This window comes from Ctenopharyngodon idella, chromosome 24, assembly GCF_019924925.1.
Source record: "Ctenopharyngodon idella isolate HZGC_01 chromosome 24, HZGC01, whole genome shotgun sequence".
In the NCBI taxonomy this organism is placed as follows: Eukaryota; Metazoa; Chordata; class Actinopteri; order Cypriniformes; family Xenocyprididae; genus Ctenopharyngodon; species Ctenopharyngodon idella.
This window is the reverse complement of record NC_067243.1, coordinates 25,324,284-25,339,339: the sequence shown is the minus strand read 5'-3', so window position 1 is coordinate 25,339,339 and position 15,056 is coordinate 25,324,284. Positions and strand designations below refer to the sequence as shown.

Sequence of the window (15,056 nt, the reverse complement as noted above, 5' to 3'; positions counted from 1 at the left end):
AGTTAGTCAAGGTTCATCTCTAAGACCATGTGCCATATTACTAAAGAGAAGACCACCCAAGGAGGGATGAATACCATCTCTTTTCAACAGGTCAGGTCTGCCCCAAAAACTTTTCCAATTGTCTATGAACCCTATATTATTCTGAGGACACCACTTAGACAGCCAGCCACTGAGTGATGATAGTCTGCTAAGGGGCGGGACTCGGCAGATGGGGGTTGGGTTTGGGGGGGGGGGTCAGAGGCAAGTTAAATACACATAAGTAAATACATAACACATAATTATTAATAAGAATTATTGTGATAATAATGAGACTTATTCATGTTTCTTTTTTATTTATCTTTATTATAACAAATTTTATATTACATAAAAGGAAACACTGTGGTGCATGTGGAACATGTAACAAAAAATTTCATGTACTTCATGTATTTAACATGAAGGTGTTTCCTAGCGTTTCTTACATCCAGAATTATAATTGTAAGTAGCACACTTTGCTGCTATAAGTACCCCTCTGGAGGGAGTGTACTCTGCAGGTTTTGTATAGTTGATTTTGCAGCACAAGCGAGCACAGAGTGTGCTATTATTCATGCTCATTCGATTTTCTGGATCTTTCTGACCATGCTAAAGGTTCTCTCTGAGGAGGCATTACTATGAGGAATGCAAAGTAGTGCCTTCATCAGACTAGCCAGCTGACTAAACCTGGTCTCAGTCTCACTTTTCCCTACAAGGCCCCAGAATCTGTCCACTCTCTCTTCCTGGATTAACTCCTTGCTGTCTGTGACCTGGTAGTCTGTGAACTCCTCTCTCAGTTTATTTGGATCAAGCCTCAGTTGTTGAAACACGCAACCTAGCCTTGTCACTGTGTGGTATGGACAGATTTCCAACACATTATCAGTTAGGTTAAATACTTCATAGTTAAATGTACAGAGCTGGTATTCTTACAATAATAGGATTATTTGAGGGGGTAGGTAAATCACAAACAAGGTCAACCTGTGTCAGGAGAGATGTCCAGGCGAGAGGCTGGGTCTAACACCTTCAGGTCACAGAGCAGCTGTGAGTCTAAGGGAAAGACCTTCAGCATCTTCCCAATGACTTCCACATAGAAAGCCCTCACTGTTCTAAGAGCACAATTATGACAGAATCACATATTAACAAGGAATCATGAAGAAAGACAAATGAAGCATGCAGGCATTATTATTACTGAAGTTACAACTTAATGATATATTTTGGTCATTAACATGGAGGACAGTTCTTCATTTTCAAGGAATGCTCTGGCCTCAGCCCCAATGAAGAGATCCTCATTCGCCAGTTGGTGTTCATGTCCATATGATACTTCACTGATTGGAATATCCACAATTAATCTAGCTGGAACAATGTAGCCCAAGTATCTCTTGACCAGTCTTGTCATCTCACTGTGTAGCTTATGGATCATCACTCCCTCTGCCTATTGGGCAAACATGGGTAAACTTAAAAAAAAAAAAAAAAAATGTTTGTTTTATGTATATATAATGCTTGGTCTTCACCATTCATTCTACCTACCTGGAAGGCAGTGTTGAATGCAACCAATGGCTTAAGAGCGGCACTCAGAAACAGAAAATAGAACTTGATCTCAGGATCACTGAAGCAGCCTGCTAGGTTCCTGATTTTAGCACTCCTCTCATCCTCATGACTACTAAAGTAAGCCTGCAGAGCAGCCCATTGATTGAGCACTCTTTCTATGCATGTGTGGAGGCTGAGCCATCGAGTACTGCAGTATCTGAGAAGATTTAGCTTGTCTGTGTCTGTGAACTCCACAAACTCTTTATACACCTCACTTCTCTTGGCACTACAGGAAACACAAGCAACAAAAAATAAGGACAAGATGATTTACATGAATAGTGGATAAACTGAGTCACTATACCCTAAATTTACCAAGAACAGACTGACAAAATTTTCTTCTTTTATACTGACCTTTTGTGGAAGTGGCTATACACACCACCCAGTAAATCCTCCTCTTGATGGCCTTCACGCCACAGCCTGTGACAAGTTGAGCAAGGTGGCATATGCAACCCACATCCTGAACATAAGGTTGACTAGCTCTTAGTTTGGTGATGACTGAATGGTGCTTTCCTTTCATCACGCTGCAGTTGTCAGAGTTGAAGGCCACCAGGTTATCCCATGGGATTCCTCCATTTCTGTCATAATCAGACAAATATTTTTTTTTTAAAGATTCATGCCATTGAATTCAAACGAGCCTTAAGTGCATTCTTGATTGTGTAAATACACTCACCTCAAAGAGGTTTCCAGCTTCTCATAAATATTTCTGCTGTACCCACATTGCAGACTGGCATGTCAGTAAATTTGGTCACACCCTCAAGACTGTTCTCATCACACACTCTTGCCAGTATAACTAGTTCTTTTTCTGTCTGCATGTTGTTTGACTCATCACAAAGCAATCCAAATGGCTGGGTCTGGCAGATTTTTTTGACCTCATCATCAAGCTCTGGGCAATGGCACCTAACAAATAATAATAAGAAGAAAAAGAAGTGGTCAAAGATGGCGATGATATAGATAAAAAAAGAATAAGATGATGATGTATTAAAGTGTGTGTTTTGTTTTAGTTTCTGTCAAAAGGCTAACACATTGTAAATCTAGCATTAATAGACAGGGCCAGCCTAGGCAAGATTTTCTATGGTGCCCCTTGATAGCCCATTGCACACAGTAATTGTGTTCATGATTTTATTTATTTATTTTTTATAGGCTTATATATGGATGGTTAAATTATACAAAATAACACCTAAGCCACATTACAGCCTAAACACAAATAACAAGAGTGATTAGGCCTACATTCATGCACAAACTTTTCACTGAGCACTTTCAAAAGATTTTGTTTTCCAGTAGATGGCAGCAATCTTCCACTAAACTATGGCACGTTTCACGTTTTCACCATGAATAGAACTGAGAAATGTAGATCTTCATTAATGTGAATTTTGAAAATAATGTGAAACATAAAATGTTGCTATTTAAAAAAAAAAAAAAAACTGTACAGCATATAAATACCATGGTAACACTTTACAATAGGTTTTATTAGTAAACATTAATTAACGTAGACAGATGAACTTACCTTTAAGAAGCTGAGTTGTTTTAGTCTTTCCAGAGGAGTATTTTCTAGCTATGGCAGAATCCGGGAACATGCCTGCCACACTAGCATTGAATTCATCGCAAAAAGAAAATGGAATGGTTTTTTTTGCAATCAACATTGCCATTTTTAATTCACTCTGTAATACGGTTTCTGCCTCTGTCCATCCCTTAGTGATAAAGTTTGAAATCGCCGGTGTGCCCCTTTGTGCCTCCACAGCACGATTGTGCCGTTGTGATTTATTGTGCTGTGTTACGTTGTTTTTCCCACCAGGTCCGATACTGAAATCAGTGCGACATACTTTGCAAAAAGCGTGGGAATTGTCGATGCTGCTTCGTGATAAGAAATTAAATTCCTCCGTCCAGCTGTTGTTATATTTGCAGCTATATTTAGTTATTTTCGCCGTAGCACCACCTGAGCTTTCTAATGCCATTTTTAATAGTGACGCTTGATTCAAATTCCCCCGTCTACCTGCGCGGATATCAACAGTGCAACCAAGTTGTAGGTTACCAAGTTAAGGTCACAAATGGGTTCAAAATTGTATGATGTATCTATTGTGTGAGTAGGATGCGTTTCATACAAGATCTGGCAACTGGACAACCTTGGAATAATGTATTGATGTGATTATTCATATAACGAGGTAGGGCCATACAAATTACAGGAGTTTCCCGGGAGAAATAACAAAACGGGAGGGGGCGGGAGATGGGTGTGAAATACGGGAGACTCCCGGGAAAAACGGGAGTGTTGACAGGTATGCATGTGACTACGGTGGCTGGTGTCTCTATTTTCACGTTTCATGTAATAGAATCGACAATAACTAGGGCACTTTCAACAGGATTCTCAGTGGGTGCATTACTGAGTGGGGAGAACCTGTTTGATGTTCTAATAGGAATGGAAGAGCGGTGTTTTGTCCCTCGACTATGCTGTCTCACAGTCACCCAGTTGCCCTGCTGCACAGGCTCTACAGCCGGAACTGAACAATGTACAGAGTTCAGTAAGCTAGTCGCATCCAAAGCAGTATCTAAAGCCCTTGCATTCTTACTATCGTCAATTAAAGTTTGGATGCGTGTCTCTAATTCTGATATCTTCTCCGTCAGCCTGACTATCTCCCTGCATTTATCACATGTGTAAATCTCACTGCTGACAGAGAAAGCTATGCTATACATGTGGCAGGCAGTGCAAGTGACAAGGGGCTTGACCCCTTTGATCACGAAAGTGAAAGTGCCCTTTGCGGTCGCACCGGACTTCAACCTGCCGACTGGTAATCCATGGTTTAGGCTAGATTTGACTAACCTTACCCTACCCAACATGCGGGGCTTGAGCTTTGAGTTTTAAGTTGAAAGTTTAGAAATCACATTAAAGAGCTACCTGTAAGACCCACATAGACCAATCCAGAAAGGATTCTGTAAAATACTAGTCCAGAGGGAATTAGTGTATTCCAGTCCAGAGAAAGGACTGAAGGGCCAAGAAACGGGATCGCTACCCATGAGACATAGAGAAGGGTCTAGAGGGGCTATTGAGCTGAAAAACCTGTAGTAAGGGATGCCCTAATATGGCAGGTAAAAAAAGCCCAGAAAAAAAAATCCAGTAATATCTTGATTCAAGTCTACACATGGGGAGACCACCAGGTAAAAGCTTGGGAGAAAAAGACCTTGCCATTGCCAGTATTACTGGTAAATTTAGTGATAGGGACCATAACCCTATAGCAGGGGTATGGCCCCTAGATGATTTTACTACACAATTGATTGAAGTGGACCAAATTTAAGTACATGAAGTCAGAAATTGTACTATAGTAAATCTGAAAGTACTAAGTTGCAAAAAATCTACTTTGGAAGAATGTAGCAAATGTCCAGAAATAGTGAACATTTTCACTATAGGAAACAATGGAAAAATGTAGATTGAGAAGGGAAATATTTAACATTGCTCAAATAAGAAAAATATAGATTTGGCATAGGAAAAGCGGAATAGAATATGTAGGTCCTAAACGCATCAATGACATGTAAAAATCAGATAACAAAAAGTTGTATTAACTGCAGATGTATACAAAAGAAATTGATAACTTTAACTAAATGTATAATAAGAGCAATAATAGGTGTAAATGCAATGTTGGGAACAAAGGATATTACACCTTTAGTTATAGCATATCCACAAGTTTCCTAACGCCCCATGAGGCCTTGCGTCAAAAGTGGGAGTGTCTTCCGGTTCGAAGTAAACAAGCGGTACCTGACACTCATTTATTCAACTGTTGACAGTCATTTAAGATTTAGCTATCCAAACTTGTGAACGTTTGGCATTTACTTAAAGATTTAAGATTTCAGCACCAATATTTGAACAATGTTTTACAATAAAAAATGTTACAGTAACAGTAATTTATTATTTATGTCAGGGGTGCACATCAATCATGCTGAATATATTTATATTGACATAAAAAGAGAACACATACCTATTCAGTTGCACCTGCTTCCATTTATTTACGATCACAAGAATGCACAAAACAACTCCATTAAGGCTTTTAAGTCCAAGGCTTACACATTTAGAAATATAATGATAACATACCTTATGTTTACGTCACTTTTCTGAGATTTTCTATTAATTCTTCTCTAAATTATGCGATGATTGCGATCCGAGGACGTTTGAGCGATCTCTCCGTCTCACTATACTGTTATCCTTTTAGCCAGAGCAACAGAGGGAGCTCATGAGAATAAAACAGGAGTTATGAGTTATACGAGTTAACCGGAGTGTGTGAATCTGTGAAAGATGCGTATGCATTTGTCCGCTATCAACAAAGGCACAAGAGACACATAAAACATTAAGCCAAATAAATACACGATTATAATCATATAAGAATTGTCTACGTTCCTCAAGCAGTCTCTGGTATTTTCCATAAACGCGTGTATTAATTATCGCAATGGTTAACATAAGTAGCCTTTAGCATTGCATATATGACAGTGGAATCGCGATTGGCTCTGGCACGCGCGACACCGGTAGGAGTAAAATATCATACATAAGACTTTGGTGCTAGCATCAGTGACAGGTGAAGAACAGACAGCGGGTTGTTCATGTATTGCAGTGCTGCTCTTGTAGTCATGCAGCAGCACTTTTGTGGAAGGTCTGTAAAGTAAAGGACAATTAAGGGCATGAAAACTGTTTGTTGTATTGTGATATTATTAACTAATAAATGTACTAGACTGAAATGTTGTCCCTGAGTGCCATAACGACATCTCTCATAAAGGTTTGCAACTTTACAAAGTAAACAATGATCCAAAATGATCCACTTAGCCTCTTTGCTAATTAGCACACAAAATACCATTGGGATGCTGCTTCCGTATGGAATTATATTTGTCTCAAAAAAAATGAACGTAACTTTATAAGACTGAACGTAAGTTTTTCAGAAACTATCGAAAATATGATAATATAAGATAAATATAAAATAGAAATAATATGTTTGCCTAATCTTCTTTTCTTTTAATGCTACTTGTCAGGACCAAAGACAAATGTCACTTTTCCAGGTAGGCGCTGAATGATGATATATAATTAGGGGAAAACTGGTTTGCTAGTCCTTATAATAATGATGGCTGACCTTGTGCAAATTAACTGGAGAGGAAGAGAGAGAAAGAGAAAAAAGGATGATTGGCTTAAACATCCTAAAGGGGCTGTTTTTTTTTTTTTTTTTTTACCTGTAGGAACAAGTGCAAGAAGACATTTTACAGCATATGCTGACAAAGTTTAGCTTGAATATTCGGAATGAAACTTGGATTTGGATTACCTCCTGGATACTGCTCAGCAAGAACTGGATTTGGCAATTACTGCATCAAATCATGTCAACATCCCAGAAGCTTTAATTACAGGTCTACAGGAGCTACTCAACGTAATTCATGTAAATGTAAGTTCTGAAGAAACTGCAACTGCATCTGATATTGTAACCTGCACTTGGGGAAATGTAGGATGCCCACGTTTGGATATCAGAAGGGATGACCTTGAGGAACTCCTTCGTACAGCTCTCCTTGTAGAACATCTTTCTAGGATCTGTGGCATTTCTAGAAGCACAATGAATAGAAGATAGAAGGAACACACCCTGTCTGTCAGAGCCTGCTATTCCAACAAATCAGATGAAGAACTAGATCATGTTGTAAGATCAATAAAAATAAGAATGCCACATGCTGGCTACAGACTAATGAAAGGTGAACTTTTGGCTAGAGGGCACCGGATACAGTGGCACAGGATGAAGGCCTCTATGCGATGGGTGGATGGAGCTGGATTTTTGGCCAGAATGGTTCAGCTGGGTTTCAGCTCAGACAGAAACTACTCTGTTCCTGCACCATTGTCCCTAGTTCATGTTGACACCAACCATAAGCTAATCACGTGAGTATTTTCTCTCTTACACTCACTTGCATGTACACATATACAGAAAATCTTTTCTTTACATAATGACACATGTACACATTAAAAATGCCTTCAGATATACCCTAAACTAAATGACTGCTAACAAATAGCATAGTCTTATATTCATGTTTTTGTTTTTTAGATTCAATATTGTGATATTTGTTGGGATTGATGGTTTCTCAAGGAAGGTACTGTTTGTCAAGCTCTGACTTTGTTCTGTTTTGAAACTTTGAAAATATTTCCCCCAAAAATGAAAACTATGTCATCATTTACTCACCTTCCAATTGTTCCAAACCTATATAAGTTTCTCTCTTCTGCTGAATGCAAAAGAAGATATTTTGGGTAAACAGACAGTTGATGGTAGCCATTGACTTTAGATTTGGATTACCTCCTGGATACTGCTCAGCAAGAAATGGATTTGCCAATTACTGCATCAAATTATGTCATCATCCCACAAGCTTTAATTACAGGTCTACAGGAGCTACTGTGGAAATCAGGAAATGCTGTTGTTGTTGTTGTTGTTGTTGTTTCTGGTGGGGCCCAAAAAAATCACTTGCCTGACTTGAAGACATCGTTATTAGGCATGTTAATGTGTGGCATTACAATACATCTCAGTCTGTTTGCTGTTCTGTAAGCATACTGAACATAGGTCTGTTGTTGTTTTGTTTTTTTTAAAGAATTGAGCGCCTGTGGTGTGATGTATGGTCAGCCGTCACATCAAAATACTACGAAACCCTGCATGCAATGGTAGAAGATGGAGTGCTTGATCTGTCAAATCAACTACACCTCTTTTGTGTCCATTACACAATTCTTCCACGCCTCAAATTGGACCTGAAGTGCTTCATTGGGAGCTGGAACAACCACCCTATCAGAACAGAGGCAAATCTTACACCAAATCAGCTTTGGCACATCGGAATGCTGCAGACTCCAGTAGCTGATCCAGATGTAGAGGTATTCTTTAATCATATATTTAATGTTATCTGTATATAATCTGTATAATTCTTAATTTCCTCACCCTTATTTCATTAAAAACCTGTGTGAATTTTTTTTGTGTGTGTGTGTGGATCTTAAGGTATTTGGCATAATATTTAGCTCTGTTTTTCACATTTTGCTTAATGTCTTTGTTACAATAATAGCTCTTCAGGAGCATGGTAGCAGACCCCTTTGTAAATGTGCCTTACTTGACCACTTGTGATTTGTGTAATTTAAAACACGTCTTAATAATAGATTTGAACATGAGCAAAGTTACATGAGTTTATAACAACATGGATACAAGTCATTGACAATATTTCAAAACAGTTGGCATTTTGACCTACTTAATGTTTCTTTGATTTTGCAGATAATCGAGCAACTGTGTCAACAGCAAACTTCTGATACTGACCCAGAAGATGGTGTGGTGGTTCCAGAGATCCAATGCCCTTTATCTGAACAGAGCCTTGCTGTTCTGCAGGGATTAATTGATCCCCTGACATCATCACTGAACTACAGAGAGCTCTATGTCCAGTCACTTGATATTATTCAAAGACTGTGCTTTACTAACATTTGACTTCTAACATTAAAAAACTTACAAATTAAACAATTAAAAGGACGTAAGAGTGTATTAACAAATCTGTTGTAAACCCTGTAAAAGTAAGCTCCCTGTTGCACTGCAATTTTCATGTTTTTTTTTTTAAAATTCATTTAAACTTGTTAAATGTGCAGTGGGAAATGTGATTGTCTGGGTGCATGCACTGACAACAGGGTAGCAAATTCTGTGGTCTGGCATACATTCCATGCATGTATGGTCAAACAGAACAGTGATTTTAAAAGCTTGCCTCTCTGAAAGAAGCAGATGTCTGTGTGCTTGACCAGACAGCCACTGCATTACTTTTGACACAGAAAGTGCCTCCTCATCCTCAGAATCTCCATCTAGGGCAGTAAACATACATAAATGTATTTAAAGTATCTACAAATAGACATTGCCTAAACATTTGAGTAACCACAAACTTACCTTCAAGTTCCATTAGAAAATCCTTGAAGTTATTCAAGATTTGCATTTCTTTGCTGTGCTTTAGAGTGCCACTCTCACTCATTTGTGGGTCAAGATGTGACACAATGTAATGAGAGTCCACCTGGAAAAACATTCCAGAGAGAAAATAAAGCCAAATATCATCTAAAGAAAATTCTGTATGCAGCATTAAAAAATAGGAGTTGAAAAGAGTTTCTCTAACACAGTGGTTCTCAATTTTAGTTCTGGGGACCCACTGCTCTGCACATTTTGTACGTCTCTTTTATCTGACATACACTGTTTAGTTCATGGAGCTGTCTCATAAGCTGATGACCTGAATCAGGTGCATTAAAAAAAAAAGACATACAAAATGTGCAGGGCTGTGATTCCCAAAAGCATTGTAACCCTAAGTTGATGCACCTTACCTGATCATTGCCACCTTCAAAAACAAAGAGACCACGGCACACTTCTTTGTTCTTCTCCATGATGTCCACTAGACGGTAAAGTTGGAGGCCCTCACGGAGCTGCTGAAGCATAAGAGTTCTTCGAGCAGTGGCATGCATTGCAATTGCCCTTTATAGAACAGAAACAAACACTGTTTTACAATCTAATTATTATTACTTACATTGTTTGGAAAATAGATTTAAAGGGATAGTTCACCCAAAAATGAAAATTTGATGTTTATCTGCTTACCCCCAGGGCATCAAAGATGTAGGTAACTTAAGAAACAAAGTCACCTACATCTTTGATGCCCTGGGGGTAAGCAGATAAACATCAAATTTTCATTTGGTTCAGACCACACACACCGGATGCTCAAGGCAGTTGGACATAGTGGTGTTTTAGAGGTAAAAAATGATATAAATACTGTTCGGTTTCTCGCACAAACCGATCGTTTCGTGTCTTAGGACATTAATGTGTCGTCACGAGCCGCAGGGTTTAATTTGGATTTGTCTGTGCATGTTTTTTTTGACTCTTATAGATTGTGTTCCCATTGACAAGCATTATATGACTGACAGACCACAACGGTTGGAGTTAAAAATCATCATTTGTGTTCTACTATAGAAACAAAGTCACCTACATCTTGGATGCCCTGGGGGTAAGCAGATAAACATCAAATTTTCATTTTTGGATGAACTGTCCCTTTAAGAAATGCATAAAGATACCTCTTTATATTCTCCTTGTTTTGGTCATTTATAGGGCACAGCTCGTAATTTGCTCACAGTAATTCGACAGGTCTGAAGTCTCCTTGATCTAGAAAGAATTTTAGATTTTCTTGAAACATTCATAAAAGGTGCATGGCAATAGAAAACTACATAATTACAAATTGTTTTCAGATATGCCATTTTTATCAGTGGTGAAAATTCCATGTCATTAACATTATCCATCATGATGTTTTCAAGGTTTCCACTTAATAGGTAATTGTAACACCACTCCTGTAGAAATCGTGGAGCTGGACCACCTTGTGTGAGACTTAAGGCAAATATTTCCCCAGCAACTCTATATAACAAGGACAGAAAAAAATCATGAAATACAACTTCTACAGTCAGCAAGTACATTTAAAACTCATGTTCAAAAGGCATTTGCTCTTAGTTAGATTATTCGCCAAAAAAAATAAAATAAAAAAAAAATAATAATACTTCTATAATAATGTTCAAATAATACCTTTGTTTTCTACAGAAAAAGGCATTTACTTAATTTTCTGTTTTTAAAGAATTTTCTGTTTTTATAAACTCCTCTTGTAAGTCTAATCTAAACCATGTTCGATGAACTATTTCTTTAATGACTTCAATTCTTTAATGACACTTACCGAAACAGGCCATTGTCAAGGTCATTTAATGAGTACTTAGGCATTTTTCCTTGACCATCTTCTCCTTCAAAGAGCCGTGTCTCTATGCTACTAATCATTTCTATAGTTTAAAAAAAGAAATAATTTAGCAACATTCCAATATGGAGACAGCAAACAATATGAGCAGGACAAATGAATTAACACTGCAAAGGTTTTGTGGTCAAGGGTATCAGATGCAAAAATCCTCACCTCTCAGGAATTCTTTACAGAGAGTGCCTGTGTTGACTCCAGCCTCTCCCATGAATGTCATCTTTAAAGTGTGGATTGGGGAGCTAAGCTTTTGTCGCTTCCACAGTGACATACCTCTTTCTAAGAGGTTCATTCTAGACACACAGATACTGAATTCTTTGGAGGTGTCAACTTGAGCAGCAAGCCATCGCAGTACATCCTCTTCACTGTCAAATTGTGATTAAAATGGAGTGTTTTAGACAGTATTATGATATACCTGTTAAGTTTTACAAGTACATTATTAAGTAAGAATATTGTTGATACTTTTCTTAAGTAATATACCATGACATTTCTTCTTTTTGTGGCTCCATTATATCAGGGCTTAGAAGGCCAACTGGACTAAAGAGAAAATTCATGTACAAGTGAAAATTTAAACCATAATCGTTATTTAAACAAAACATATTTGCTTTAGTGATCAATAAGTGACTCATTTGCACAAAATGTCAGCTGCCATGTAAACATAACTTTGAAATGCAATGTTTAGAATCATGCCACATAATGCACCACAGAATTACATTGTTGATTCTGTTCATAGTATTACCATTACCTATCTAAATCACCACAAAAACTTGCATGGAGCTCCAATTCCTTCACAGGAAAACTTTGCTGACAAACAGGACACTTTGCCTCTGGTGACTAAAAAGCAAGTAATGATGTAAAATACAGATTAAAAGAAGTCAGAATAATGTCAGCCCAAGCAACAAGGTAATTACCTTTTCTTCAGTAACAGGAGGTAAATCAGGTGAATCAGGAGGTAGATTAGTCAGCTAGAAATAGACAAAACATTTAACATACATTTCCACATGAATCTTACAGAATACTCATGAGGTTTATTAAAACAATTTATCTTACCTCTGGTTCTGAATCAGAAAGCGTCTCATATTCAGCAGTGTTGCATCCCTTTACGTGCAGAGCAAGAATCTGTAGTGGCATAGATTTGGAGCATTTCTTACATTCTGCTTTAGGCATTTGAGAAAACTCCTGGGCATCAGATGGTAGAGGTGACAGGTCAAACTCATCTTGTAATGGAACAATGTACAACATTGTTTTCCCCCCTCCAGTTGCACTTCTAATTGTGATTAGTTTTAATATTATTTACATATTTAGTAATACAAAGCACACAAATCACCGCGAGAGCTTTCCAATATGCGCGCCACTGAGTGATGTCTGTACTTCCAGGTCAGAGAGCACCTGTTCATCAAAAGCTCACTATCCAACGAGAGTAGATTACTGTTAAGCCCGCCCCCACGAGAGATTTGTGCCAAAACAGCAAACGAAGTGAAGCGAAAGCTTCGAAGCGTAAGCGAAATCTGTGGCAATGAATTCCGAATCCACGATTTGCGAAAACAAATCTTAAAAAAACATTAACAAAGAATGAAGAATATTTGAAGAGCCTGTTAAATTGGTGCGACTGAGTTCATTTTTTTCATTTTCATTGTGTTTTTCTTCTTTTGTAATGGCATATTTTCGATAGTTTCTAAAAAAGTTACGTTCAGTTTTATAAAGTTACGTTCATTTTTTTTGAGACAAATATAATTCCACACTTCCGCCGCCTCACCGGAAGTTGTACCCACGTTCTTTTTTACAGTAGCGCCCCGCGGAAACAGGTGGATATTATGCTTTTAGGGCAGTGGTCGGGAACCTATGGCTCGTGAGCCACACCTGGCTCTTTGACAAAAATCATGTGGCTCGCCAGGTCTCTGACCCTTTGTAACCGCTAAAGTGCGTGTTCAGTGATGTTCGCGACATCGCGAGTGTCACGACAGCAATTAACAACAAACCACTTATGTTTCTATGGTAACCTAGAGCTCCTGCTCTCAGATTCAAGCGGCTATGCAGCTTTTTCGTGGTAACGGCGAAAAGAAAACATTTTTGAACAGCAGCGAAAATCGAAAAGTATGTAAAATAGTGACTGGACTGAAAAATTACCTTTTATTGAAACCGGTGCTCTGCTGTGCCAAGAGACATTTCGAAACATTTCACCGGTTACTTTCGCTTTTTCCGCATAGACCTTTATGTCCTAAAATGTGTTGTCTGTATGATAATCTGCGCAGCTTTCAGTGGGCGCGACTGTTGGCGTTATTAATAAAGAAACATGAATGAATGAGAAAGTAAAGAGAGGGACGTGCTTGATATTAAAAAGGAAAGGCAAAGCTGCGAAAGAGAACTGAATCCGCTTCTGACAGGAAGTTTCTGTGCGCTCGCTCCGAGTGGAACATGGACGAGCATAGTAGCCTTGGTCTTCGGTTGCGCGTCTAAACGGTCAAATACACACACTGTCAAAATGCCCGCATTGGTGAGTATTCACATAAATGCAGTCGATGTAATCACTGTGCGTGGGCGTTGTTCTTCACTTGTTTCTCTCTCTCTCTCTCTCTCTCTCTCTCTCTCTCTCCCAGAACTCTGAAGAGAATTTATGCTCCTCAGGTGGTAAATCAACCTCATATGCCCAGCACAATTTATTGTATATTGCAACTTATTTATTGTTTGTTGCATATTTTTGTATTTTATTTGTATACGGACTTAATAAAGTTACTATTATTAAAACGTTATTAAAAAAAAAAAAAAAAAAACTTAAAAAAAAAATTAATAATATTACACTACATTATTTTCCTACTTTGGCTCTTTTAGAAAAATTCATTAACAAAAAATGAAAAATTGGCTCTTTGGTCAAAAAAGGTTCCCGACCCCTGCTTTTAGGGGGTCCAAAGAACCCTGGAATCAAAAGTTCTGGTACAGAGGAATAAATGTTGGATAGAAATAGAGAAGAAATGTTATTTAGAATATGAAAAATGTATAAACTTTTTATTTTAAAGAAAAGTGTGATGTAATTATGGGGAAATTATTTACTACATGTATTGTAATGAGGCAACAGAATACAGGAAAATTGAGAAGTATTAATTATTGAAATAACCAAAAGAATGAGTGAAAATATTGGGATGCGAATCAATGTGATAAAAGAATATACCAAGGAGTGGTTGTATAAGACAAGAAAAAAGAAAATTGAACAAATTACTGTGGTTTAAATGGAAAATGTGTCAAGCAATAACCTAGCACAATGGGATATGCATGGAGCGTTATTTAGAACATCCGCAATAATATAAGCCAGCTCGAATGTCATTTGCTGGTGTGTTGAGCATCACTAGTGTAATATTTAGTTTATAATCAGAATATAGTCACTTAAATAGTCAGGCATAGCATTAATTCAGTTATTGAAACGTAAGACAGCATAATAAATAAATAAATAAATAAAGACGTACCTCAGTGTTCCTCCTCTGCTAAATTCAATTCAACCATCTGTTTTTACACTTTAGTGTGAAAAAAGCTTCAAAAATTGAATATTTATTGTGCATTTTAGTTTGATTCATTTAATAAAATGTGAGTTTTCACAAGTGTGCCGAAATCATTGAGCTTGCGCTGCAATGACTGACAGCCAGTGGCGCAAAAATGGGGTATGCAGTATATGCAATGCATAGGGGCGCCGCACGGAGGGGGGC

General features: G+C 37.9%; 2 long non-coding RNA genes across 3 annotated transcripts; both read right to left on the bottom strand.

The window, feature by feature from the left end:
- Nucleotides 1-400: 400 nt before the first annotated feature.
- Nucleotides 401-3,572, bottom strand: LOC127507110 (uncharacterized). 2 transcript variants are annotated; one of them, XR_007928236.1, is made up of 4 exons: nucleotides 2,267-3,567; nucleotides 1,948-2,171; nucleotides 1,537-1,822; nucleotides 401-1,441 (listed from the first exon to the last, which is right to left on the bottom strand). It is a non-coding gene; the product is annotated as an uncharacterized LOC127507110 (long non-coding RNA). The 2 variants fall into 2 exon arrangements; XR_007928235.1 differs by having other exon boundaries at nucleotides 401-1,822; nucleotides 2,267-3,572.
- A 5,167-nt stretch (nucleotides 3,573-8,739) lies between these two features.
- LOC127507108 (uncharacterized) lies at nucleotides 8,740-14,116 on the bottom strand. Its single transcript, XR_007928233.1, has 10 exons — nucleotides 13,489-14,116; nucleotides 12,412-12,480; nucleotides 12,273-12,326; nucleotides 11,842-11,898; nucleotides 11,521-11,726; nucleotides 11,293-11,392; nucleotides 10,649-10,982; nucleotides 9,911-10,058; nucleotides 9,489-9,609; nucleotides 8,740-9,406 (listed from the first exon to the last, which is right to left on the bottom strand). It is a non-coding gene; the product is annotated as an uncharacterized LOC127507108 (long non-coding RNA).
- Between the last annotated feature and the right edge of the window lie 940 nt (nucleotides 14,117-15,056).